At 48.1% G+C, this 26,665-nt stretch overlaps 1 protein-coding gene across 4 annotated transcripts in view; it reads right to left on the reverse strand.

Moving 5' to 3' along the window:
• CAMKK1 (calcium/calmodulin dependent protein kinase kinase 1) overlaps positions 1–26,665 on the reverse strand; it is a 100,394-nt gene that overhangs the window by 67,016 nt on the left and 6,713 nt on the right. The window contains exon 1 of one of the 4 annotated variants that reach the window (XM_071448009.1): positions 14,877–15,020. The exons of the other annotated variants lie outside the window; for them this stretch is intronic. The gene's annotated coding sequence lies outside the window, so the exon portion shown is untranslated. Of the gene's footprint in view, positions 1–14,876; positions 15,021–26,665 lie in introns of those variants that run through there. 4 annotated transcript variants of the gene reach the window in all.

The raw sequence follows: 26,665 nt of genomic DNA on the forward strand, positions 1-26,665 counted from the left end.
GGGCCACTTCTGCCCCTGAGCTACAGACAACAGGCAACCCAGGGTGCACAACTCTGTGCTTGTCCTGCTCTCCTCTCTTCTCCCTGAGAGGCCCCATCTGAAGGCAGAATCCAGGGTTTTGATCTGATAAAATGGTCCTGGATGTGAAGTATAGATGCACAGGTGGGACACAGGCTGAGCTCAGCAGTGATCTCCTGACATTTCATGTAAAAAACAGAAGCTACACACCATGAAGGCCATGTAACCACTTTTCAGAGCAATTAATACCATATTTAAAATTAGTTTTGAAACTAGCCAGGATGCTGAACCAAGATCTCCAGTCTACCAACCTACAATTCAAGAGATAACAATCACCTTGTGCACAGTCCTGAGCCTGGAAAGTTTTACAAAAGATTTCCCAACTGCATTATATTTCATCCCTCCATGTTCTAATTATATGGTTAAATACATTTGCATAATCAGATGCAATTACACTAATTGCATATATAAGCAATAATCAACCAAAAATTGCTCTGAAGAAAAAAGTTTCTACTTAAGGAAATTTCTGTAACAAGAAAACACTGAGGAATGCCAAGTCTATCTAAGTGAGAGTGATATTAACATTAAACACTCCAGATAATGCAGGTGAAACAGGAGCCCTGCCAAAGCATTATCTGAGTGCAGCTCTGTTGGCACATTTTAACCATGTCTGTGGTGGGGACAACACCAAAGAACTGAAGAGGAGCTGAGCTCCTTTGTACTCAAGCCCTGGCTACAAATGACTTTGGCAGCACAGGTTTGGCTGCTGTGTTTTGTTGTGTTTCATAGTAGAGGTTCAGTGAGGCTTGTGGGCATCAGCTCCTGCTGCTGGACTATATTCACTTCTGCTTTAATCTCTTAAAGCTGTTTATCAGTGTATGAGCATCAGAGCAGTTTTTATTTTGCAAATTACAGCAGGGAAAGCACGAGGCACAGGCAGTAAGAGGCACTCAGCCCACATATCCCCCAGTTTTTGCTTTCAGTGATGCCAGGTGCTGTGACTCACCACGTCTGCAGCAGCCCAAAGTGACCACAAACCAGCACATCCCAGCACACACCTCCTCACTGACTCTGGTGACAGCCTGAGCTCAGATTGTGACAAATCCCATTTGCCCTTGTGACAAGGGACACAAAAGCCCTGTGGGGAAGGAGCCTGGCCACTGTGGCAGCCTGATCCCAGCTCCTGACAGGGGGCAGTGAGGATGGAGGAGGCTGGTGTGGGCAGAGAGCCCAGGTCCAGTCCTGCTATGTGACCACCAGCCCAACTGGGTGCTTTGCCCTCTTCCAAGTGACCCTAGGGACAGCAATGGGATGAATTTTGGCATGTCAGTATGCACACACAGCCTGGACAGCACGGGCACCCCTAGTCAGGTGTCAGGGGAGAACAAAATCCCATTCCTAAAGCTGCTCTCAGCCAACACCAGCTCAGACCTCAGAGCCTGCCTACCCCAGCCCCCTCTTCCAGTCAGCATCAAGAGTGCAGGAAATAACCCCAAATACAACCTGCATGCTGCACAGGGAAAGCTGCTCCCCAAAAACCCAATGGAAAAGCAGCACCTGGGAGAGTGCTTGGTGCTACAGCTCGAGGTGGGCACAGCAACAGCAGCTCCCTGGAGGATCCCAGGAGGGTCAGTGCAGGACCTGTGCCATGCAGGGAGCAGCTCCTGGGGCTGAACATGAGCAGGGGAGAGGAGGAGGAGGAAGAGGAGGAAGAGGAGCCATGGCTTGCTGTCACTTGCTGGGCTGAGAGCAGTGTGATTCCCAGGAGAGGAGGCAGCCCTGGCAGGGAGCACAGCTTGCTGGAGGTGGATTTAAACAGCCAGTGAGGGGGTGCTTCAAAAAATAACTGAGAATTTCAGATTATATGAAAGTTGAAAGACTTAGATTATTTGTAAAATACTAACAAGTAAAGCAATAGACAGGCTCTATTGATTAATGAACAAAATAACTGTATCAGAAGCAGAGAGGATTTAATATTTAGGGCCTTCATTGCAGTAATGGCTTTCCAAACATCTGTACCATAGCCAGGTAAATGGCAGGTTAAAGAAAAATAAGGTTTTCAGTTGTTCTAAGGGAAAGAGATTGGTCTCAATTGAGCCATGTTCTGCTGTAATCCATAATGAACCTCAAAATTGCCCCAGAAGATGATACAGACTCATGTATCACTGTTTGTTGTGATAAACAAACTGAAAATGAAGAAATCAAGAGGACCTGAAGAGCCTCTCAGACTGCAAGGGCTAAGTCTAATATTCCACAAAGGCCAAATCCCCACTGATCTCGTGGAGCAGAGCCAGGCACTCAAACCAAACCTGTCCCTAAGCCAGTGGTGACTTTGCTGGACAGCAGGAACAAGCAGCCTGTGGAAAGCACCTCTGTGGCACACAGAGAAAAAAAAAGGGAATAGAAGAGAAGCAGAACTGAGAGCAGAATTCACAGCAATGAGCTCCTGCACGAATTTGTGTGAACAGCCACAGCACAAGGCAGCTGCCCTCTGGTTTTTAAGCCTGGTAAGCCCAGCCTGCAGCAAAGGCTCTGGAGCAGCAGGGAGCTGCCAGCCAGGCAAGGCAGCTCTCACACACAGCAGCCTGTCACCCTGAGGAACAGAAACCAAGTGCACACAGCAGCTGATCTTGTGGGACTGCATCCTGCTCCACAGCAGAGCCCAGGAGATACACTGGTAATTAAATCAGTTAGGGAGGAGGGAAGCTGCACACCTGGAGCTGTACAGACAGGCTCCTGTTTTATGGCAGTCTCAGCCCAAGCTGTACATTGGCACCCACAGATGCTCCCAGGACATCTGTGCCCTCCTCCCCAGAGTATTCATTTCACCAGCCCATTTCTCAGCCCTGCCTGCCTCCCCTGCACCCATAGCACCTTCTCCACTCACTGCCATGGCTAACTCTGCTCTCCAGGGGCAAACAGAATTCCTCTTGCTGCTCAATACATAAAAATTCAATGACAGAAAGCAAATCACTGCAGAACAATGCTGGTTATTCAGCTTAAAAGCAGCACGGTGGGATCTGGGAAAGGACACATTCAGATCATCAACACAGCAAAAGAATTCAGCATCATACACCTTTGCCAGGCTTAGATCTCACAGCACAAACCAGCACTGTTTAAACAATTGTTTAAAAAGCATCCACAACGAGCTGAACAAGCCACCAGGCAGAACAAGTTGGCATTTATATATGTCAGGTCTTAGAGGTTTATCTCCCTCCCAGATAAGGAGAAAGCTTTCAGCTGCCTTTGAGAGATCTGGAGGTATTTCAGGGGATATATCAAGTTGCTTAGTTCTGTAAGCCAGCTGCAGTGAAAAGTCTTTTCAGCATTTTAAAAACATTAATTTCCACCTCTTCCAGGATTGCAAATCTACAATAAAAGTATAAGCACAGAACACTGCAGGCTTTTTCTTCCCAGCAGTACAAACACAGGTAGAGATTTCTATTCAAGGTGATCTCTGCAAAGAGTTTTAAACCAGGGAAATTATCCCAGCACCCATCTCTAAATGTCTCTGGGCTGAAGGGCTTCACCAACTCTGCCAATCTGCATAGCCCCAGGCAAGGGGCAAAGCACAGAACTGCACAGGGCAAGGCAAAACCAGTGAACTCTGTTTTGTTTGACAAGACAAATGGACTTCACATTCAGAGCTCCAAGTATCTGTTCTATTTCCACATGGATAACTTCCATCTTCTGATAATCCTCACGTCTTTAGAAACCCCAGGACTTGAAAACATGTCCTCAGATAACCTGCACAGTATCAAAGGCAGCAGAGAGGCTCTGGACAGAGGGAACAGGCTCTGGGGGATGAACAACAGATCCCACAGGAGTCAGAATCAGGTACACCACAACAATTACCCTTGTCCTGCACACACAACCCACACTTGGACATGTAAAGGGTAGCAGGCTTCCCACTTCCTTTGAAGCCTTAAGCTTTAGCCCTTTAAGCCTAAATGCACTTTCAAAGCCCGGAGGTCAATGACTGGAGATTATCCAGGCAAAGGCTGCTGGGGAGAAAGCTGTTCTTTTGAGTCACTGCAATGCTATCCCTGAAATTCAGGCTGATGACAACTCAGCATTTGTCAGAGGGAAAAAGGCTTTAAACCACCGAAGGGCCAACAACAGTTCCCAGGTGCTGGACTGCACTGCACTCCCAGCTTTAGTTAAAAAATGAATATGAAAAGGCTGAACCCTGGCTGGGGTTCCAGGCTGTCCTGGGACACCAAAGCAGTGCCCCTGTTCTTGTGGCTCAGGACAGGTGCTGTGCATTGTACTCTGTTAAAAACAGTTTAGAAACTGTTGTAAAATAGTTGATAGATCATTAGCATGTACTGTTAGTTTGGTTGTTATATTGTAAAAGGGATTTAAAGGGCAGTTATAAGAAATACAGTACCCAAGGTACCGTAACACACCTCAGTAAAGTGCACCAGGAGCCAGCCTGGACAGAACTGTCATGGGCCAATCGAGTGCCTTAAATGAAGGATCCAAACAGAAACCAATCCAAAGGGACAAAAAACAGGATAAAAAGGGGCATCTGACCCAGGGAAGCTGTGCTGCTCCAGCTGGAGCATCCTCAACATGAGCGCTCCTGCTCGGCCCAGGCCCCCTTGCTTTAGGCCTTTCTTTTTGTTATAATAAATGCTGAAATCACTTTACTACCGAGGGTCTGGTCTTGTTTTTAAGATGTACTGTTAGTTTGGTTATGGTAAAAGGGGTTCAAAGGGCAGTTATAAGAAATTACACCTCCAGCACTCCCCAAGCGAAACGAGCCAGCCTGGACAGAACTGTCATGGGCCAATCGAGAGCCTTAAAACCTTCATGCAAATGAAGGATCCAAAAAGAAACCAATCCAAAGGGACAAAAAACAGGATAAAAAGGGGATTCTGACCCAGGGAAGCTGTGCTGCTCTACCTGGAACATCGGGGCCGGCGCTGCTCCGTCCCCACTGGGAACGCTCCTGCTTGGCCCAGGCCCCCTTTGCTTTAGGCCTTTCTTTTATTATAATAAATCCTGAAATCACTTTAGTACCAGGAGTCCTGACCTGTTTATAACATACTCGACCAGCTGGGCTCTTTCTCGAGTGTTACAATTTCTGCAAAGCCACAGGAGCAAGGCGAGTTTCTGGTCAGCACATCAGCAGGTGCAGGAGCAGAACAGGGAGTAAATCTGCTGGCAAGGAGGAGTCCAGAGAGCTTTTGGCAAGCCAGAGTGCAGTCCTGCCCTGCATGCCCCAGGGAGCTGCAGGAGGCACTGTCCCAGCTGCAGGGACAGACAGACACAGCCACTCGGGGCCACCTCCCAGCCTCCCACCTGGGCTGCAGCACCTTCCTCCTGCTCACAGCAGGCAAAGCCAAAACCTTGAAAACATGAGTTAGAAGCCATCAACCTCCACAGAATCTCTGGGCTCCTCTCTTCCCTGCCCTGGGCTCCACTGCAGCTGATACCACTTGCAAATAAAACTTGAGTTTGGCGATTTGCTGCTAAAATTTTCAAGGCAGGGGAAAGGCAAACACTGTCTAAGAGGAAAGGGTGGTAAGGAAATATGATCTGTGCAGTTTAATAGCAAGCAAAGACATGTGGAAGGATGGGATATGTTTTACAAATGTAGTTTGAGCATCACTTACACAGCCTGGCCTGTCTCCTACCCAGGAAGGGAGCAAAGAAGGAAAACTCTGAAGCCAGTTGGGCTCTGGTAGCAATACCTGATCCCAACAGCTGTATCCCATGTCCTGGAAGAAATCCCTGTGGTGCAGGTTGGGGTGTTGCTGTCAAATGAATTGCACTGCTCTGGCTACTCAGATATCCTTCTCCAGTTGCTATGGGGAGAAAAATCAAAGAACAAGGCTGGTAGCAATGTGAAAAACCTAAATAAAGCATGTGTTTAAAAGCCTTGCTGGCTGCCAGCCAGGGTGCTCAGCACCTTCCAGGTTGCATCCCAGAACAATTAGTCTGTGTGCAGCCACTGAGTTTCCCCACACACTGCTCACCTCTGGGATGGAGATGCTGGCTCCACTCCAGCAAAACACTTAAACACATTCTTGAGCTTTAACTGTGCTCTCAGGACATCAGAAGGGATGATCACCCATGTGCCAAAGCGTGAACAACACAGAAAATCTCAGCCTAAAACATGTGGAAATGCTCATTGGAGTGTCTGAGGAAATGTGTTTCACATGTGTTTGAGAGAGAGCTGTCCAGTTACTGTGGGAGCCATCCCAGGCCTCCTTTCCCAGGAGGACAGGAGGCCAACAACATTTTCTCCCACATTTCCATTTTCTTAGGCCTGCAGGGCTCTTGTCAAGGCATTATCAGAATAACTCTCATTGCATTAATCCTCTTAGGAGGGGTTACCTCCATCCATCTTTCTTCCTTTCAGCAGTGCACACTGCAACTCAGAAAGCTCTACATGGTCAGTGAGGAGAGGTGATTCCCTTGGAGGCAGCTTTTGAACTGTCCTCATCTGGAAGGGCTTTTTGTTCAGTAACAACAGCAAAACACTACATTATTACTACTACTACTACTATTGTCATTATCATAATATTATATTGTATTAGGTACCATTTTTTTGCCTTTGAGGCTAGCAACTATAGGTAAATCAGTTAGGTGAATTTAAAAAACATTTTAAAACAGAACACAAAAAAAAACCCCTTCTTCTGCAATTAAGAGACAAAGCAAACAAGAAAACTTCTTGAGGAAGTGATAGATTCCTCTTGGCTTGAATTATCTGAGAGGAACTGTTGATGAAATCCTCCACACCTGTGACCCAGGAGATCTAGCACAAGCAACTATAGAAAACTGAAAACCTACAAGCCTGTGAATTATTCTCTATTATCTGACAAAAGACACCCATAGGAAAACTATTTTTAGCTTTCCTTTCACCAGTTCTGTTTAACAATAAAATCCAATTCTTCAGCTGTTTCTGAAAATCTTGCCTAACACATTTCCACAGTGCCTGTCACCTGCCATGACCTCCCTGTGTTCTACAGACAGTGCCTCCTCACCAAGGGCCAAAACCACATTTACACAGAGCAGTGAGGAAGAGACACTCTTGCTCAGGGTCACCAGACACCACCTCAGTGGTCAGTGAGAGAATCCCAAATTTCTGATTCCTGTACTCTGCGCATTTCATGCACCTTTGTACTCTTCCTATAATGAGCACACCTTTGTAAGAGTACCTATAACAACACCACATCATCATTCCTAACACAAACCAAAACTGGGCTCGTGCTTTCAGACCTGCTCCTGACAGTCTGACATCCCCACTTTCATCACTGGAAGCAGAGATCAGAGTTTAGCCACATCCAGCTTAGCAAAGCCTAAGCCTAAGCCAGCAGCAAAGCCCCAGGTGATGCCCTGTGTGACTCTGCCCCTTCACAGCCACAGGGGCCAGGTGAGGTGCAGAGATCCCACTGGGCCACTGAGCTCAGCTGATCCACCAGGAACCCACACTCATCAGGAATTGGATCAGGAATTGCCTGCATTATGTTTGTTGCAGGATGACTGAGATCAGAGAGATAAAAGAGCAGAAAGAAGATGAAAAATCCAATAGGTTTACTTGCTTTATAAAGCTTACAGTGGATTACAAAGGAATTTCTCTAGGCTCTTAGATATGCTATTCACCTGCTTACACATGTGCATGCTTCTGAACAATCAGAAAATATTAATCAATGTTTTGGTAATATAAAAAATATAATTATATATAAGTAAAAGTTGAGAACAAGGCTTTATTTGCATTGCAATGTTGACTGTTTCAGGGGGCAGCTTCCATCTGAGGGTGTTTTTACTCACTGCTGGTGGCACAGGAGTTTGAGAATAGGCTCAGACTTGCACCTACCCACAAAAGGGGCTCACTAGAGTAAGCTGAGAACAAAGCTTGAAAAGTCTTATCTAAGGCCTGAGATCACTCAGCCTGACCAGGAAGCAAACAGCAACATTTAAGGCTTACATTGCTGTGGAATTAAGGAAAATCTCCTGGGATACACCATACTCACAAGTTAGAGCTGTTTCCTCTTCTGTCTGATGAAATATTCCATCAGATTCTAGATGCTATTAAAAAAATTATCAAAGGCAGGGGTGGAAATCTTCAGCTCATCCCCACCCATCCCATTCTGGAAGCACCCAAAAGAGAACCACTTATTCTAAAAGTGACTAAGACATGAGTCATTTGATGAGTAAGCAGATTGGCTCTGGAAATCTTATTCAATCCATGACCATCTCCAAGTCATTTCATTACCTAAACCATTTATCCATTTTATACACTAATGCAGCAGCACTCCAAGGCCAGGAAGAAGCTCTTGTTTCCAACACCAAGGTAATTGCAGCTTATCTTGTCCTGCTATGATAGACAGAGCACAGCCAGGAAACCCTGCAGAGCAAAACCTGGCAAATCTGCATTACACAGCACTCACTCTGAAAATCAGCTCTGGAGATGCCTCCATCCTCAGGCAGCACCTGAGTTAAGCTGTACTGGCACCAGCCCCTGAGCAGATCAGCACCCTGCAAAGGCAAACACAGCCCTGCTCCTGGCAGCAGGATGCCAGCAGGGCTCACTGCAGGCTGTGCCAGGACTGCAGCCAAAAGCTTTCAGCCTCCTCCTGCTGCTCTCCCAAAAGCTCCCATATGAAGCTGCAAAAGCATTAAGTCAAACCACTAATGAGGCTTAAATACCTCTCCATTCTGCAGGAACACGAGCACCTCACAAAGCACATTTGCTCATCTCCACAAACATTCTGTGGGATACATTCACAGGCTGGGGAGAAGATGTGATCCCCAAGAATCCTTCTTAAGAGACCCCAACAGATGCCTTGATGCCTTTGAAATGCTGCCTTAAGATCCAACAGGAGCTCACTCTGTGGCTGATGTTCCCCTGCCCTCTTCCTAAATGCTGGTGAGCAATATTGGTGAGCTCTGGCCACTGGCCTATGTAAGAGTACCTATAACAACACCACATCATCATTCCTAACACAAACCAAAACTGGACTTGTGCTTTCAGACCTGCTTCTGACAGTCTGACATCCCCATTTTCATCACTGGAAGCAGAGATCCTTGGCCTGTCCTTGGAGGGTCCCTCACACCCCAGCCCCGAGCACAGCAGCAGTGATGGCCCCAGCAAACAGCCTGGGCACCCCCAAAATGATGAGTCTGTTCAGCCTGGCTTGCAGCTCCCTGCACAACCTTTCTTCAGGGCTGCTGATTTCTCTGTGTTCCATCAGCACAGCACAAAAAATACACTTGTAACTGGAATAACTTCAAAGGACTAATTTGAGTTGTTCCACACCATTCCTCTGACATCACACCATGACCAGTGCCTTGGTATTGCATTTCCACAGCTTTAGGTTTCCTGAATCACAGGAGAACACAGCCAGGGTTTTCACCTGAATGGCCAGCTCTGTGAGCATCTGCCTTTATATTAACTAGGGTAAAAGAACAGAGATTTCTCACCAGGGGTGGATTTGCAATTTGCCTCTGCTGGACTATATGTTAACAGCTGCCACCACTCACCTGCTTCCTCCAGGCAGCCAAGGCTGCTCTGCCTTCATTGTTCCCCTTGGCACTGAGGAAAGCTTTTCATCCCTTTGCTCTAAATCCAGTGACCACAACTCACAATCTGAGATCAAATAACAGGACTTAATCCCCTAAACACAGTCAGCCTTGGCTTCACAGCTGCTGTGCTGGTGTGGCAGTGATCTTCCTTGTCTGAAACATGTCTGCCCGTGGCTCCTGACCACCCTTCTACGTGCCACATCCCTCCAAGAACTTCAAGTTCAGCACAAAATAATCTACTAAAAGGGAAGACCCCACCTCTGGAAGCAGAATGGAAGAAACCCCACACAACAGGCTGGCCTGAGGATGAAGAGACAAACACAAAGCAACAGCCCAGAAAAAGTTTGATGTTACCACAAAGCAGCAGCTGCCAGCACTGATGAAGAAAGATGAAAAGGCTGAAAATCTCCACAAAGGCTCCTTACAGCTGCCTGCAGGTGCAGGTATTAACAGAGGATAAGCTGGTTTTCAGCACTGTTACAGCAAACACCTCTGAAGCTGTAGTGGGCTGACACTCACCCCCAGAGGGTTTGGATGGGGGTCCCTGGACTGACAGCAGCCCAGCTGCTCCCAGGATGGCACATGCCCTCACACACACCTTCCCAGACACCTGGGCACACAGGATAAAGGGAAGAGCTGCAATCCCACCAGCACATCATCCTCCACTGCTGGTCATGGTGATGGAATGGGATGCACCAACAAAGTCTCCAGGAGGGAGGAAAACCCAACAGCCTTCAGGAAGAGTGCACAGCAGCTCCAACACAAATCCACTTCACACTCAGGCAAACACATCCTCTCTCTCATGCTAAAGGCATCCTTCAAAATAAAATTACCAGCTCCTCTGCTATGCTTGTAGCATCATGAGATGTGTCTGCTCCCCACTGGGATAACTGCTCTGTGTGTCTGCCTCTGCCCAGCCACTCTGCCAAGCACTCACAGGGCAGCAGGGCTTCACTGGCCCCCTCCAGCTCCCCTGGCCATCACTCACTGGCTGCTGGAGCATTGCAGGCCAGCATGATGCCATGGCCCTTTGAATTTGTACCTCTGGAACTGGTGAAAGGGGAATTCAAGGACAGATGGATCCCCTGAGCAGACAAACAGCTGTACCCTGGGGGAAGAGAGAGGCAGGTAGAAAGGAGCTTACTGATATCCTTAGTCCCTTTCTCTGGGAGTTCTCTACAGAGGCCTTAGGACAACCTCACCTCTGCAAACCCTTTCCCCTCAGCTGCTGCATCCAGCCCATGGACAAGGCAGGGCTGCCCCCAAGGTAACCAGCAACACAATGCCACAGCTCTTTCCTGGCCACTCACTTCAGAGGGAAGCAAAGAAGCAGCAGGAAAACACCCAGGGTAAAACACTTTATAAAGACCATCAATTACAAGGCCCCCATTTCAAGCTGAGGGTACCACTCTGCACAAGTCCCAGAGAGGTTACACACTTCCCACAGATTCCTTGGTCACTGGAAGGCTCCTTCCCACCCCAGCATAAGCTCATTAGTGAAGTCAATAATGAGAGAGCTCCCCAGGGATGGCTCTGTGTGCAGCCAGCACCCTCCTGTCCCACTGCTGGCACTGGATCTGCTCCATGGAGGGGCACTGGGTGCAGCCAAGGCAGCTTCACTGCCACTCTGCTTTAAACAAGCAGAGCCCTCTGAAGTCATTAACTCATATAAACATTGCACGTCTGTTTAGGGAGCTCCATTTTTACAAGCATTCACACGTGAAAAGCAAACACTGAGTGCATTCAAGAAGAGGTAGAATCAAAAGAGGAAAAAGCTTCTGCTATAAATAGTGGAACATTCCTTGTATTTTGTGCCACGCAGTCTTTAAATCCTGTTACCTTCAACATCTGCATCTTCACTTTAAATGTTCTGCTTCCCCATACTGCTGCTGTAATTTTCAGAAAGACAAAGCAGGCCAGAGCATTTGTGGTCTGCCCAGAGACTTGTCTGGCTAAAAAATTGTGCTCTTTCCCCTGCTTCCCCACCCTTCTCTTCTCTGTTTGTTGTATCTTGATTTTTAGACAGTAAGTGAGTCAGGGTCTGTCACCAACCCTATCTGTGTACAGCACAGTGCCATCACCCAATATGAACCATTAACAATATGAATGCAAAATTCTACTTGTACAGGGGCTGGCCCAAAGCTCATTGGGAACACATCTTTCTCCAATGCCAGCATGAGCAGAAAAGCATGATTTGCAAAGGTGACTATTTGGAGAACACAATCATACCTGATCCTCCATCAGAATGTCTTTGCACTTTCCAACAGACCAAAATAAGTGTGTGCACATGTATGTATATTTCTATCCAGTGTTTTTGGCATGGAAGCATTTTGATGCATGGTGATGGTGCATCTTGTAAGCCCTTAAACGTAATGGATAGAGATAAACCTGAAGCCAATTAGGAAAACAATACTGCTGAGCTTAGATGATCCACAGCTACTCTGAAAGGGACAAAAATTTAACTCCTATGGAAAAGATCAAAACAAAACCCCAGATCCATTATTAAACAGATTAATCAGACTCTTGGAAAGCTCGTGAGGGATTGGGTTCAATCTCTGCAGCTGTTATTAACATAAGCCCTGTACAGCAGTAACAAAAGACCTGCCTAAGCCCCACTCTGCTGTTTACTTTGCAATGGGACTCTGCTTGGGCTCACAGCATTTAACACACACACTCCTCATTAAGGGGACAGGACAAGAGGAAGGAGTTGGCTGAAGTTTACAGTGCAGCAAAACAAAACTCTTAATGGCCCTTTTTATAAGGGCAGGACTACCAGTATGGAAGAAAGCAGAGCTCCAGTGCCAGCAGCACCTTTTCTGATCCAGCAGAGTCTGGGCACAGCAAGAGCCAGTCCTTTCCCAGGGGGATGGAGCATGTCAGGGACAGAGGGGAGCCAGGGATGAGCACGTGCAAAGTAAGGAAAAACACATTGTGCTGGCTGGAGTGAGCCTGGAGTGGATGTAACACCACCCAGCTTAGGGCTGGGGAGGCCAGGCACAGCCACAGATGGATTTAGGGCAGGAGGGCTCCTGCTCACCTGCAGCAAAGGCACAGCCACAGATGGATTTAAGGCAGAAAGGTTTCTGCTCACCAGTGCAGCAAAGGCACAGCCACAGATGGATTTAGGGCAGGAAGGTTTCTGCTCACCAGTGCAGCAAAGGCACAGCCACAGATGGATGTAGGGCAGGAAGGCTCCTCCTCACCAGTGCAGCAAAGGCACAGCCACAGATGGATTTAGGGCAGGAAGGTTTCTGCTCGCCTGCAGCAAAGGTGCAGCCACAGATGGATTTAGGGCAGGAAGGTTTCTGCTCACCAGTGCAGCAAAGGCACAGCCACAGATGGATGTAGGGCAGGAAGGTTTCTGCTCACCAGTGCAGCAAAGGCACAGCCACAGATGGATTTAGGGCAGGAAGGTTTCTGCTCACCAGTGCAGCAAAGGTGCAGCCACAGATGGATTTAGGGCAGGAAGGTTTCTGCTCACCAGTGCAGCAAAGGCACAGCCACAGATGGATTTAGGGCAGGAAGGTTTCTGCTCACCAGTGCAGCAAAGGTGCAGCCACAGATGGATTTAGGGCAGGAAGGTTTCTGCTCACCAGTGCAGCAAAGGCACAGCCACAGATGGATTTAGGGCAGGAAGGTTTCTGCTCACCAGTGCAGCAAAGGCACAGCCAGGAGAAAGGAGCCTCAGCACAGCTCCAGAGGGGCTCCCACAGCTGCAGGGGTGGGATGGACCCTCCTGTGCCACGGGCTCCCAGGAGAGGCTGCAGGGATGTGCTGTGGGAAATGGTTAATGGCATCCAGAGTGAGAAGTCTCCAAGGAGAGCTGGCAGGTGAATGGAGCAGGGGAATGACAGCCTGCTGAGAAACAGCCTCCTGCGCCCCTCGTGGGGCGTCCATCACGCGCTCCCCAAAAATGCCCAAATTAGAGTGAAATACGACGCTGCCGCCTCCGGAACAGAAATTACTCATTCCATAAAAAGCATTTTCATGCATCTCTCTTATGACTCTTCCATTCCTCTCCAGGCCCACTCACTCCTCTCCCGCAGAGGAGTCATTTGATGAAGGAACTTTTCTGGTTGCAGCATTCTGCAAACTTTTTTTGTGGAAGGCTTAAATGAGAATATTCCTGCAGGGATGGCCAGTGTCAGAGGAAACAGTGACAGCAAAGGAGAGAGGATTCCTCCCATTGCAACTGAGCATGACATCCACTTTGCTGAAGGCAGAGAGTCCTGCCACCCCTTCCACTGTGATTTTATCACACTGTTTTTCAAGATGTGCAGATTGGAACTAAGGAAGTATCTCAACACATGCTTTGTATGCTTAAGTCTTGTTAGAGCTGAGCAAATGCCTGAGGACATGTATTGCTTCAGGAAGCACTGCTGGATGGGATCTGTGCTTTGCTCACAACCAGGCTTTGCATGAATCCAAGAGGATTTCCAGGCACAGCTCAGGAGCCTGGGCAGGAACAGAGATGCTGGTGCATGGTCTCACACACAGAAACACCTAACAATGGGTGCAGGGGGCATGTGGAGCCAGCAGGCTGCTGGAGTGTGCCCTAGCAGAGAGCCCTTGGATCCAGAACCAGGTGCATGGCTGGGGCAGGTAAGAGCCACTTTGCTTTTTTTGTGCACTTCTCCATTCCAGCCTGGAGGAGGAACCACTGCTGTAGAAGCAGTGAAGAAGCATTGCAGAAGTCCCTGCTGGCAGCCCAGGGCTTGGGAGCCGAGTTTAAACTCCTGATTGTCATCACTTCATCAGACAGAGTCAGACACTTGAACCCCACCTCGGTGCTTCTCCACAAACTGGGGCCAGCAATTCTCCTGCTGGGGCTGGAGGACTGAGCCACCACCAGGCACCTCCCAGGCTCACATCTCAGTGCCACACTGTCACCTTCCCCTGCTCAAACTCCCACTGTCCATAAATCCACTGCAGCACTTGCTGAAACATTTAACTGGGACAAATGCCACCTTAGACTCTGCAGAAGCACTGCCTGGTGAAGACTGCAGAGAGCCACAGCACCGACCAAAAGGTTTCAAGTGGTAATTAATCAGCTACAATAATAAATAATACATATACTTTCAAGTGTTTACTCATTTCCTGAATGTCTCCCATAAATATCTAACCAATAAAGCACACTTTGAACAGTGACACTTGTATTTTTTCCCTCCTAAGCTAACTCTGTGCTATTTACTTAAAATAGAAAATTCTGCAGAAGAAAGACAGGTTGAAAGGTAACAGAATTTTGGAAGTAGCTTGAGCATTCAAATTTACTCTGAACAAAGAATACTAAATGCAAGTATTTAAACTTTTTTCAGTCTTACCTTATTTTATGGACAAAGTTTATACACCTGTTTTAATCCATTCAGCCAGGCTGCTGGTCTACAGCTCTCTTCAGCAAGTGTCACATGTGATGCTCACTGCTCAGGCTGCACCCCTGCCAGGGCACAGCTGGTCCATGCAGTCTCACAGAAACCAGCACCAAGATAAAATCCTGACCTCGAAAACACAGCCCAAGAAACCTCCACTGAAGTACAGGAGCTCTGCTTTTAATGTAGAGAGAATTGCTACATTAGGCTTTGGAAACAAAGTGTTGTGTTAAAAAGTAATAATCAAGAAATCAGTGCAGATCTCCCCCCAGAAATGAAAACCAGGGTTGTGAAGAAATTGGGAATGCTCTCCACAGCCTTTGGCATTTGCCTTAAGTGGCTGGAAAAGGTTAGTGTCATTTGGCTCTTAGCAAGGTTTAAATGAGCTTCAGCCCTTTGTGGAGGGCTTAATTCATGATAGTGAGCCCCAGAGCCCTGCAGACACCCCAGGACAGGCAGTCAGCACCAAGAGCTGCTCGCCCCCACCATCCTCCCACACCAGCCTCAGTCCCCTCTCCACCCATCCCAGGGACACTCAGCCAAAATCACCCATCCCACCAGGGCTGACCTGACTTGTAAGCTACAAATTTATCAGGAAGGTGAAAAAAACCTACCTTTATATTCCAGCTGGTACCTAATCCCTTCAGCTCTCCTGGAGAGGTGCTTTTCATTTCCAAAAAGAACCAGGAGGTAATGTTCTTGCCAGGGCAGTTAACCAGAGCAGCAAAGCCTCTTTTACTGTGCAGGGCCCAGGTGACTGTCTCCAGGGGATTAGCTGTTACCACATTTAGTTCAGTAAAGGGTTTAATCTCAGCTGTGTTCACAAAGACTGTGAAGACATTCACCACTGAATTCCTGGGGACTGACACCTTGAGCAGCTGCAGGGCTTGGAGCACACCCGGGACAGGCACAGGCATGGAATGGTAATTGGTAGGAGCAGGGAGCTTTTTACCCCTCTCCAGCACAAGAAAGGGCAAGAGACAGCTCTTTCTGAGGGATAAAGCCACTGTCAGCTGCCAGCCAAGGGATGACAGGAAGGTGAAGGAGCAGGAGGGGTGAGGGAGCCAGGAGCAGGAGAGAGAGAAGATTTTCAAAGCCCTCCAGGGCAGGCACCAAGTCTCTGTGCTGATGGTCACAGCAGCTGCTGTCAGGGACACGTGGCTGCCAAAACCATGAAATGTATTCCAGAGAGCCTCTGCAAAGTCCACAGGGTGAAACCACTGGACTTGTGCCACCAGCTTTAATGTGGAGCTCAGTGAGGCTCTGCTAAGCACTGCAGTGAGCCAGGAGCAGGGCTAAGGGAGGGACTGGTGTCTGCAGTCACCTTGGAGGCTTCACAGCAGACCACCACCCAAGCTCTTCTCAAACCAGTGAGACCTTCCATCTGTGAGGAGGAATCATGTCCTAAAAATCCAGACTTTGTGAACCACTGCTCCCTCTGGCACTGATGAAACGTTTTGATTCCTAACTTGCTGCCTGCTCCAACCTCTTGAGCAATGGCTCAGGTATTCATTAATGCCAAGGACAAACACTGAAGCTTTGGGACTGCTTCTTAAACTCTTCACCAGAAGAGAAGGGAAATTCATATTTTCCCTCTTGCTCATCGAGAAAGCAGGCTGGGGTGGGGCTGGAAAGACTTACAAAGCCCTGGGCACTCAAGGATAAGAAATTCCACTGTGGTGCTGCCTCCCCTGCTCCCCCAGCTCACAGGGGGCTCTGCTGGCATCTCACACCCCAGCTGGCTGAGCACTCAGTGCCTGCATCGTGCCAACACTGCTGCCTGAACCCTGGAGAGAGCTGCAATGTCAAGTGGGTGAACAAAGAAATGTCAGAAAACAGGCTTGGAAGGAGAATGCCTGAAGATATCAGTGAGCAGGACATCACTGGGTACTTAGAAGAATGACAAAAGCAATTTTCACAAATGGAAGGGTGAAATAAAGGAGAAATGAGAGTGAAGATTGAAAACAATTTCCTACTGTTTGGCATACTCTAAAATTAGTGCTGTAATAGATCTCATCAGCCAGCATTTATTTTCCATTCTGAAGACAAGAATTCAAATAAGCAGCAAGAGAAGCACTTGCTTAGCTGAACAGCCGACCTCAAACCCAGGCAGCAGCACACACCAGGCTGCTCAAACCCAGCTGGGTCTTGCTTGGGATTTGCAAAAGTGAAAACTCAATCTGGAGACCCACATTCCTCAACCACATCAGAACCCCAGCAGCAGAGAGGTGGCAGAGCCTCTGGAGCAGGAGGGGACAGGCTGCCCATAGCAGATTTGCTGTGTTCATGCAATTGTAGGAGAAAACTCCCCTTGGAGGGAATCCCAAAGTTACAGTGCTTGGAAAGAGCCTGAGGTTACACACCAGGCTTTGGGAAGCCCCTGCTGTTAACTGTGCTGGTGGCTCTCACTCCTGCTGTGCCCAAGGAACAAGCCCTGCTCACCTGGCTCTGCCAGGGGAGGCCCTGCAGGCATTCCCCAACAGCTCCAACATTTTGCTGGGACTGCCCAGGGGCACAGGGCCAGCTCAGACTGTCTCCAGAACTGGCCCATGGGTCAGCAGAGCCCAGGTGGAAATGCTGGCACACTTCTGTACCCCATTTGCTGCTGTGCTGATCTGCACCTCTTGGGGAGCAGCTCCACAAAGTCAGGCACAAACAAATGGTTTTGAACTCAAAAAAGCAAAGAGCAAATCCCCACAGGCCTCATCTTGCTGCTCCCACAGCTCCCTCCTCCAAGCATGAAGATACATGTAAAGGTATTTTACACACCAGGGGCTGGGGGGCTCTGGAAAAGCCCCCAGACCCAGGGGGGAGCAGCAATGGAAACCCTGATGTGATGCACCCTCTGCTCTTTGAAAGTTTAAGAACAAATCCCTGATGGCAGAGGAGAACTGGCAGCATCACTCAGCTATGAGGTGTCAGAGATATTTCAGGCAGCCATTCCTGAAATATATTCTCATGCAGAATCCCAGAAAAAGTCACCTCCTCACTCCCCCAGCTGCCTCTCTTTGCATTGCTGCTAACATGGATGTGACTCACTAGAGCTGGGTTTATATTAAACTCCTGAAACAGATTGTTTGGCTGTTATGTAAATCCAGTAAATGTTAAAACACCAGAATAAATCAGTCAGGCAGTTACCACTGCCAGCTCTCCAGAGACATCCAAGGGACTGATTTTTTTTAAAAGGTAGAGGTGGTAAGAGATGAGGGGGAAACAATAACAACAATAGTAATAACAATAACAACAATAATAACAACAATATTCATAATAATATAATCACAACCGCCAATACAATAATAATAACAATAATAATAGTAATAATAATAATAATAATAATAATACCACAGCCTTTCAGCACTTTTCAGGGAGAGCTGTGCCAGTGGCTGCAGTGCCCCCACCACTACTGGTATCAGTGTCCTGCCCAGCCATATACAGGCAAATCCCCCAAATTCTGCTGTGCACAGGTTATGCAGCATCACCTGCACAGGACACAAACTCTGTGGCAGCAGAAGTTCCACACCATCTGAACCAGCAATGTGACCTCAGGGGAGGTCAATCTGTGTGACGGCACTGATGCTGGGGTTAGGACTTCAGGTTAAAATAAAATAAGCCCCAAACAAGGCATGAACATGGTTCTTTTCATCCTGTCACTGGGAAGGAGGCTCCTCTTTAGGAGCTGCCTCTCTGCCATGGTGCAGAGGGCATTTGCCACTCCTGCTCACAGTGACACCAGCAAGCCAGCACAGGAACAGATTTTAAAATTTGCAAACACAAGTGCTTTTACCCGAAACCTGACTCCAGGTTTATAAACAGTCTATGGGCCAAAGGATTAGTCAGAAAAATTATCTGGCAAATAATCTGCAAGAATAAGCAAAACCAGAGCATATCACCATCTGCTCCTGGGTAACTCCTAAGGCAGAAATGAGGAGCCTTCAAATGAAAGCCTTCACTCTGTATGTGATTGTTGATAACCAGGCCATTGCACTCAAAATGCTCCCAAAGCCACAGAAGCAACCGAAAAAGGGAGCAGGTAGAAATTAGGACCCCAAATCTGAGTTGCATGTTGGCTGAGCTGCCACTTGCTTGGGCTGCACAGCTCAGACCAAGCCCCTGCTCAGCTTCAAAAGCAGCTGGAGCCTGTGGGTCCCCACAACTGGGAGCAATTCTGGGATCTCCCGACCTCTGGGCACATCTGGACAGGCACATCTGGGCAGGAGACAGTGACCTGCCCAGCCCATGCACTGGTTGAGCACAAGTTCCATTTGCAGCTGCCCTGGAGATGAGACTGCAGAGCACTGAAATGAAGAGATCTCTGAGCTGTGTTTAATTAAACATAGTCTGGGAAAGTCTCTGCTTTTGTTCAACACTGCCTCAAAAGAAAAGGGCTGAGTAATCCACCAATGGGGAAAAACACACTCTTTAGCTACAAGGTGTTATTATTATAGGCTTAATATCAAAATGGCTTGTTCAGCTTATTAGGCTAGAGCAAACACTCCCAGCCTTGGCAAGACTGATATTACAGCTCTGTATTTCACACTTACATAAGCACTGCAGGTCTGCATGGAGAGGAGTCTCCTGTCTGGAGAGGGAAGGCATTGATTTGCACCAGGTTCCTGTGGCCCAGTAAAACTTGTCAGACAGGCAGGAGAAGAGTTTGTCTGTGCTGGGAATAGCAGGAATGGTGCAGCAAGGACAGTGAGACCTGGTGGGAACTGATCTCCCAGACTGGGGCCAGCAGCAGCAGCAGCTCCACACACGAGGGCACAGCAGAGACCAGCAGGGAAACACTCCTCAGGACACCCAGGACACTGACCTCATACCTGATTAAACCAGGAGCCCTGGGCTCCTCCTTCTGCAGAACAGAGGTGAGCACTGGCATGCAGGGAAAGCTTTTGGAGCAGAGCTGAAGCTGCTGCTGAGCCTGCCCTTGGGCACAGCCCCCAGCAGCAGCCAGGGATTGCTGCTGGCTCTGCAGCACAGTGGGGCTGGTGATGCAGCTCTGCCTCCACACCCACTCACCTGCCTGCAGGTGCAGCCAGCCCCAGGCTGACCCCCCCCATCTCAAACACCCAAGTTGTTGCAAATAAAAATTCTAAGTATCTGAGGCTTTCAAGACACCGTGACATTTAAGGTTCTTTTTTGAGTATTTGGTGCAGTAGAAGCTTTCACTTCTCAAGTTGAAAAACAAATCCTTTCTCTGTCTTTTATTTGTTAATTAAATGTGTTCATTGTATTCAGATCTCATTTTTTTGTGCATAATGTTTTGCCCATCTGTTTGATTAAAAAAGAACCCAACCACCCAGCTTCATTAAGCTAATTGGATGCATTCAGCCCTTGGTTAATATTCTGAAGTAGTTTACAATTATTCTCCCCAGTTATTAAATCTCCTCTGAGGATCTTATTTTCTGTTCTAGACTCCTTATTAGCCAGCACTTGAGCTGGACTGAGTTTGCCCACTCCTTACCCACACGCAAACATCCCACCAGCTCCTTTAATGATATAAATTTGTGCTTAACCTGACACTCTTCAGCTCACCCTGACCTCAAACCATAGCATCATCCTCCCTCTGGGCAAGAGGGCTCAACACTGCAGGAGGACGAAGTATTAAAGAGAGAACTACAAATTCTGTATTCTGTGGAAGCTCCCAGGTGAAGTTTTAAAGGGAAAAACAGTCTCAGAAAGCTCAGGATGGCAGTCCAAGGTGGATCATCCTAGAGGATCAGAGCTAGTGTCATCCTAAAGTGACACCAGCTCTATCAGTGCAGCAATGGCTGGGCCATGTGGCATCATGTGAGTGAGTCAAGTGAGCCTTGCTGGCAGTGCAGTGAAGGGTTCTAAGCTCTCTTAGGGTTCAGGTTTCTGTAAAATTTGTGGTCAGGCAACCTCCCTGCATCCTGGACCTCCAAGGTGTCCCCAGGCTCTCTGCTCCACCACAGAGAACCTGCAGTAGCTCTGAGGCTTGATGTTTACACCCCCCACCATCACAGTCCATTGCTTCTCCAAATAACCCAAATTTTGGTCAGCAGTGGTCTCCCAGCAGCCCAGCCCTGAGTCAGAGCAGTCCCTGCTGACCCTCAGATGTGGTCACAGGACAAGGATTCTCCAGAACCAAGCATCAAGGGCGGGAAAAGGGAAAGAATGGCACCAGAAGGATGGCAGGAATGAGACTGAAGGTGAGAGAAGCAGCAAAAGCCACCTTGTCCTGTATGAGCAGAAGAAATGACTGGAGCCCCTCACTTCCCCCTCCCCACAACATCTTCCCCCTCTACCTGGACACCCATTTCCTTGAAAATTTGTAACAAATCCTTGCAGCCCTAATCACTGCAAGACACTTGAGTCCAGGAGGACAAAGGCTCCAGAAGCTGATGGATTGCAGAGTGAGAGACAGGACTGACAGACAAGGAGGCACAGCTTGAGCTTCACACAGGTCTCATTTCAGAAGGAAAACAGATTAAATAAATTAATTTTTTTACAGAAAGCTCTGATTTACATGGTTCTTGTCCTACCCAGCTCTAGCTGACACCAAGACCTTCCATGCTGAGAGGGAGATGCAAGAGATGAAACTTTCCCCACATGTGCATTATGGAACTGTGACTGCTGTTCCCTCCTGAACCAGCACCAAGTCTGAGCTGGAGGTCAAGAGCTTATAGAAAACAAGCCAGCAGATCATTTATAGGAAAAGCCACACTGAGTCAAGCCACCTATCCACCCTGCCCTGATTTCTGTCTCTAACAGTGGCCAGCAGTGGATGTTGGGAGGAGTGCTGCTGCAGAAAATAAAGAGCTTAAAAATAGTCATGATAATGAGGAAAAGTTTAGAGTTTGGCCTCCTGACAGCACCTCCTGGCTTCAAGCAGTCACTCAGGGAGCCCTGACAGAACATCTGAATTTGTCTACAACCCATCTGAAGCTATTTTCTCAGTCTCCACAGCACTCTGGGCAATTGAGCTCTGCAGCATGACAAGCACTGCTCAGGAAACACAATTTGTACCACACCTGCCACACAAACAGGGGAGTTCAGGCATCCCAACACCAATTCCACAGGGAGAGGATAAACCACACACACCCATGACCACAGCCCAGGGTCAGCAGGAAATGCCCAGGTTAGAAAATGATCTCTTCTATTTGCTTCTGCAACCCCAGCCCAGCCTCTATTGTTTGTATTTAAAGAAAACAGCCAGTTTTCATTCTCTTCTTATAAAAGGTGGTTACACTTGCAAGAAATCACTTGGAAGTAATTTAAGGGAAGGAGGAAGAAACTTAGAGGTTGAGGCAGCTGTGATTTGACATGGGCTGACCTGGCACCTGAGGAGAACCTTAATGACATTTCCTTCCAGCCAGCCTGCTCTCCTTGGTTCATACTCTAATTAGCTCTCCCTTTCTGACATCCAGGCAGAAAGCCTAGACCACACTTGAAAATTTGGCCACATTATTACAACTTTTCAATAGCCTGGCAACAGCATCAATTAATAGAGAGCTCACTGCCCCACTGTGCTTAATGCTTTAAGAAAGGCAAGCTTTGCCTCAAAGAGCTTAGAATCAAAGCAGGCCTTAAAAATAGAGCTTAAATGTTGTAGTTTAACTTGGCAGGCAGGTAAACACCAAACAGCTGCTTGCTCACAGATCCCTCTCCAGGAATGGGGGAGAGAACTGAGGGGAAAAAAAAGTAAAATTTGTGGGTTGAGATAAAAACAGGTTAATAGGATATAAAGAGAAAATAACTAATAACAATTTAATTAGAAAATATAGAACAAGTGATGCACAATGCAGCTGGTCACACCTGCAGACCTGTGAGGCAGCTCTCCCTCCAGTGGATATACTGCAAGTGAGGTGGGATGATCCCCAGGTTTTGTGGAATCTTGCTCAGCTAGAGGGAACAGAGAGGGCAGGGATGTGGGATCAGGCTTCATTCCCAACAAGCTCTGCCTCCCTCCCTGAGCACGTGGCCTTCCCCTGGGGACACAGTCAAAATGAAAGGGGAAGCACCAAGAGCTGGTCTGAGGTCCTGGGAAACATAAACCAGGCTGCCCTTCTGCATCTCCCATCACCAGCAACATTTCTTTAACTTATCCTTCAAGGGAAATTACAATTGCCAAGGACTAACTCAGACTGTTCCCAAGTGCCACCAGGGACTAGGTGAGCTCTGCTGCACATGGTCTGAGCCATGCCTCTATCAAGAAATAAGCATAATGTTGTTAGTCAAACTTGAGAGCAGTGCTGACTCTCAGCCAGGGGTTACTCCAGATGTGCTCCATGTCCTGCACCCCGGGTTTTGGCTGCTCACTCCTCACACACGTCCCCAGCAGGGACAATGACCTTGTCCATCTGTGAAAGGGTCACAGGTCCCAACAGGAAAACCACAAGGCTGCAGATTTCCAAAGGGAAAATCCCAGTGCTTTGTCACAGACATGTTTTATGAAAAATCCCTTCCTTAGGATTTTTTCTCCTGAAAAGCTGAGAGGCCTCAGGAACAAAATGCAAGCAATGGTTATCTGCTGCTGTGGAATGCAACAGGTGCAGCTGGGATTGGGCTCATGTGGTTGTTTCTAATTAATGGCCAATCACAGCCCAGCTGGCTCAGACTCTCTGTCCGAGCCACAAACCTTTGTTATCATTCTTTCTTTTTCTATTCTTAGCCAGCCTTCTGATGAAATCCTTTCTTCTATTCTTTTAGTATAGTTTTAATAGAATATATATCATAAAATAATAAATCAGCCTTCTGAAACATGGAGTCAGATCCTCATCTCTTCCCTCATCCTGAGACCCCTGCAAACACCATCACAATGCTTCAATTCCCTGATTTATTTTTTTTTTCAGGCTGAATCCATCTCCTGCCACAGAGCCCAGTAACATTCCTGAAAGCCTGTTCAGATGCCCCATCCCAGGCAGGCAGAAGGCAGCAGCCCCCCAGGGAAAGCTGGCCCCATTAACCCATTAAGGAATGCAGTGAGGCGCTGGCTGGTCCCATCTCCCTCCCACAGTGTGATCCAGGTGATCTCTGCCAAAGCTGGTAACAGCAGTAGCAGCCCCACAGCATTATGTAAACTACAGATTTCCATCCTCCAGTGAAGCCACTAACACCCACAAACCCAAAAATCCCTTCAGTGGTTTCTTCTTGGGATCAGCCAATGTGCCAGACAGCCCAGAGGCAGGAGAAGCATGCACCTGCCTGTGAGAGACCTGCAGCAACACACAAATGCACTACAGAAGGGAATCTACCTGAAATTTGCTCCTCTCACTCCCAAGCCTCCTTGTTTTCCTTACGATTATGCCTGCAGCAAAATGAACACATTACAGTAAAAATTTTACTCTTAATTTGTCCCTTGGGTGTTTTGCTGACCCTACCAAGAACTATATTTAAGTGTGCAATTTCCTGGCTAGACTCATTTGCAGTCCCTCCCCCCTGACTGCCTGTGCAAGTCTGGCCCAGAATCCAATTAGCTACTACCACCCTTTAAATCAAAGGAATTACACTCAAACAAGAAAAATAAAATTAAAGGTTTTAATTACATCATTATTATATGTCTAAATACTCACAATTTCCATGCTTTCTGGGAGGTGGTCTCCAAAGACTAGAAAATGACAAGTTTCCAAAGCAGACAAAATTGCAGCCAGAACAAATAATTTGACAGAAGACTCTGCCCAGCCCAATCAGCAGAGCATGTTTGGTTTGACACACTGCAGAGCTGGATGTGGGACCTGCCTGGCACCATGCAAGCAGCAGCTGCTTCCCAGCACCTGTGAGAGGTGTGGGGAACCCAAAGGCCTCCAGCTTCTCACAGGAAGGAGCAGCTGCATTCCATCTGGTATTAATGCAGGAATCTGCTTTCATCAGCATCAGCACCACCCTCCCCAGTGCCCAGGAGCTGTTCCCATTGCAGCTTCCAAAGTAAAGGAACTGCTCTGCTCCTCTCAGTCCTTGAGCAGCTTCAGCTGGTGCCAGTGCCAGCCAGCAGTGCTCCCAGCTGTGCACAGGAGCAAGGCAAGGAGCATGTGGGCTCCCAAGGGCACAACACAGGGGTGTTTTATTCCTTTCCCTGCCACAACCTTTAAGGCTCCAGGTTTTGCAGGTCAGTTCCCAACTGTGTGATGCTGTGGCTGTTCACATTTAACAGTGACCTCAGAGACCTTCAGAGTCCCTTCTGGACAGGCTTTCCCACCCCCTCCAGCTCAGCAGCTCTTGTGCTCCAGCTCTTGGCTTCCTGCCTGCCTCCAGGAGCTGCTCAGCAGATCCCCCCAAATCCTCTGGCTCTGGTGAATCTCTCCAGCCAGGGGATGGGGCAGGGCAGCAAGAGCCAGGCACTGCTAGGTTGGAAGACATCAGGAGAGCTGATTGTGTTTGCCTCAAACTTGCCAACTACCAGCTTGGGAGATGCCAGGGCCACAGAGAGGTTCAGAGGAGGTCAAGGACTCTGGAATAGCCAAGCTGCTGCTGGAAATGGTGTTTCTCAATGTCAGCAAATAAGGAGTGGCTGGGATGAGTTTGCTTCAAGGTATCAGCTGCCAGGTCCAAACAAGCTTCAGCTCAGTCCATCCCAAGCAGTGCAGCCACCTGCACCTGCTCCAGGAAAGCACAGGGGCCTCACTCAGGAGCCACCCTGCCACCCACCCAGCTTCCTGCAGAACTAAACAACTCCTCTGGGGACAGCTCAGCCTCCTGGGCAGTGGAGCAGGGAGGGTTCAGTGTGAGGCACAGGCTTTTTGCCAAGAAATCAGAACAACAACTGCAGAGGCACTGGGTGATCCACAGGAGATGACAGTGGAAGGGACAGCTCCAGACAGGCTCCAGTCAGTCCACCTGCATGGTGGGACTGGGATTGCTACAGCACTGCCAAAATAAATGTATTGAAACACAATGATGCCCTTCCTTTGGAGGGGAACAGATAGACCAAGACATGGACAGGGCTGTCAGACACTTTTGCAGAAAGCCATCAGCTAGGAAAACCAAATTCCCCTGGAGATGAGCAACTCTGAGCCACCTTCCCCTTCTTTAGCAGGCAGCTACACTGACAACTTGCAAAAATACTCTGCAGAGCTCCCTAACCAGTTTGATGGTGAAATGTCAGCACATTTCTAGGTTAATAAAAGCTGGGGCATGGGAGGAGAGAGGAAAGGAAGGAGATTGATTGTCTTAGACAAAAGATTGGAATGGATTTCACAGCAGGAGAAGGTTTCAGGGCAAGGAAAAATTTATTCATACCTAAAGAGCATGGAATATTAAAGACTCTGGGTTTCATTTCCTCCACAAGGCCGGAGTGGAACGAGACTCTCAGCACTTTGCAGTAACCACAAAACATCCTCAGTGAATCCAGGTGGTTTTATCCACCTCACAGCAAAACCTCAGAAATGCCTTGGCACTGCAGCCATGGCATCAGCAGGAGGCTGGTGCACCAGGGCATGGAGCAAGCAAGGGAGAGCCAGGGATGAGGGGAGGGGGCTTTCCCTGGGGTTCTGGGCAGGCACTGAACCAAAGGCAGCCCAGCTTTTGGAGTCCAACAGAAGGCATCTCTTTAAGTAACACAGAATGCCCTGTGCATCCTCAGAGCAAATGGCAGTGCCATTTTTTGACCCAGATCTGGAGGCTTATTTGCCATTACTGTGGCACTTCAGTGTTATCACCTGGGCCTGATGCTGCACAGAGAAAATGCTGTCCCTGCTGGGGGGTTCATGCTCTTAGCACAATAAACAATAAGGCAAGCAGGCAGATGTTTGGGTGAGCACAAGGAAAGCTGTATTGGTTTTGCT

The sequence above is a fragment of the Agelaius tricolor genome, unplaced genomic scaffold, assembly GCF_023055355.1.
Source record: "Agelaius tricolor isolate 1412-34295 unplaced genomic scaffold, bAgeTri1.0.p SCAF_25, whole genome shotgun sequence".
Classification (NCBI taxonomy): domain Eukaryota; kingdom Metazoa; phylum Chordata; class Aves; order Passeriformes; family Icteridae; genus Agelaius; species Agelaius tricolor.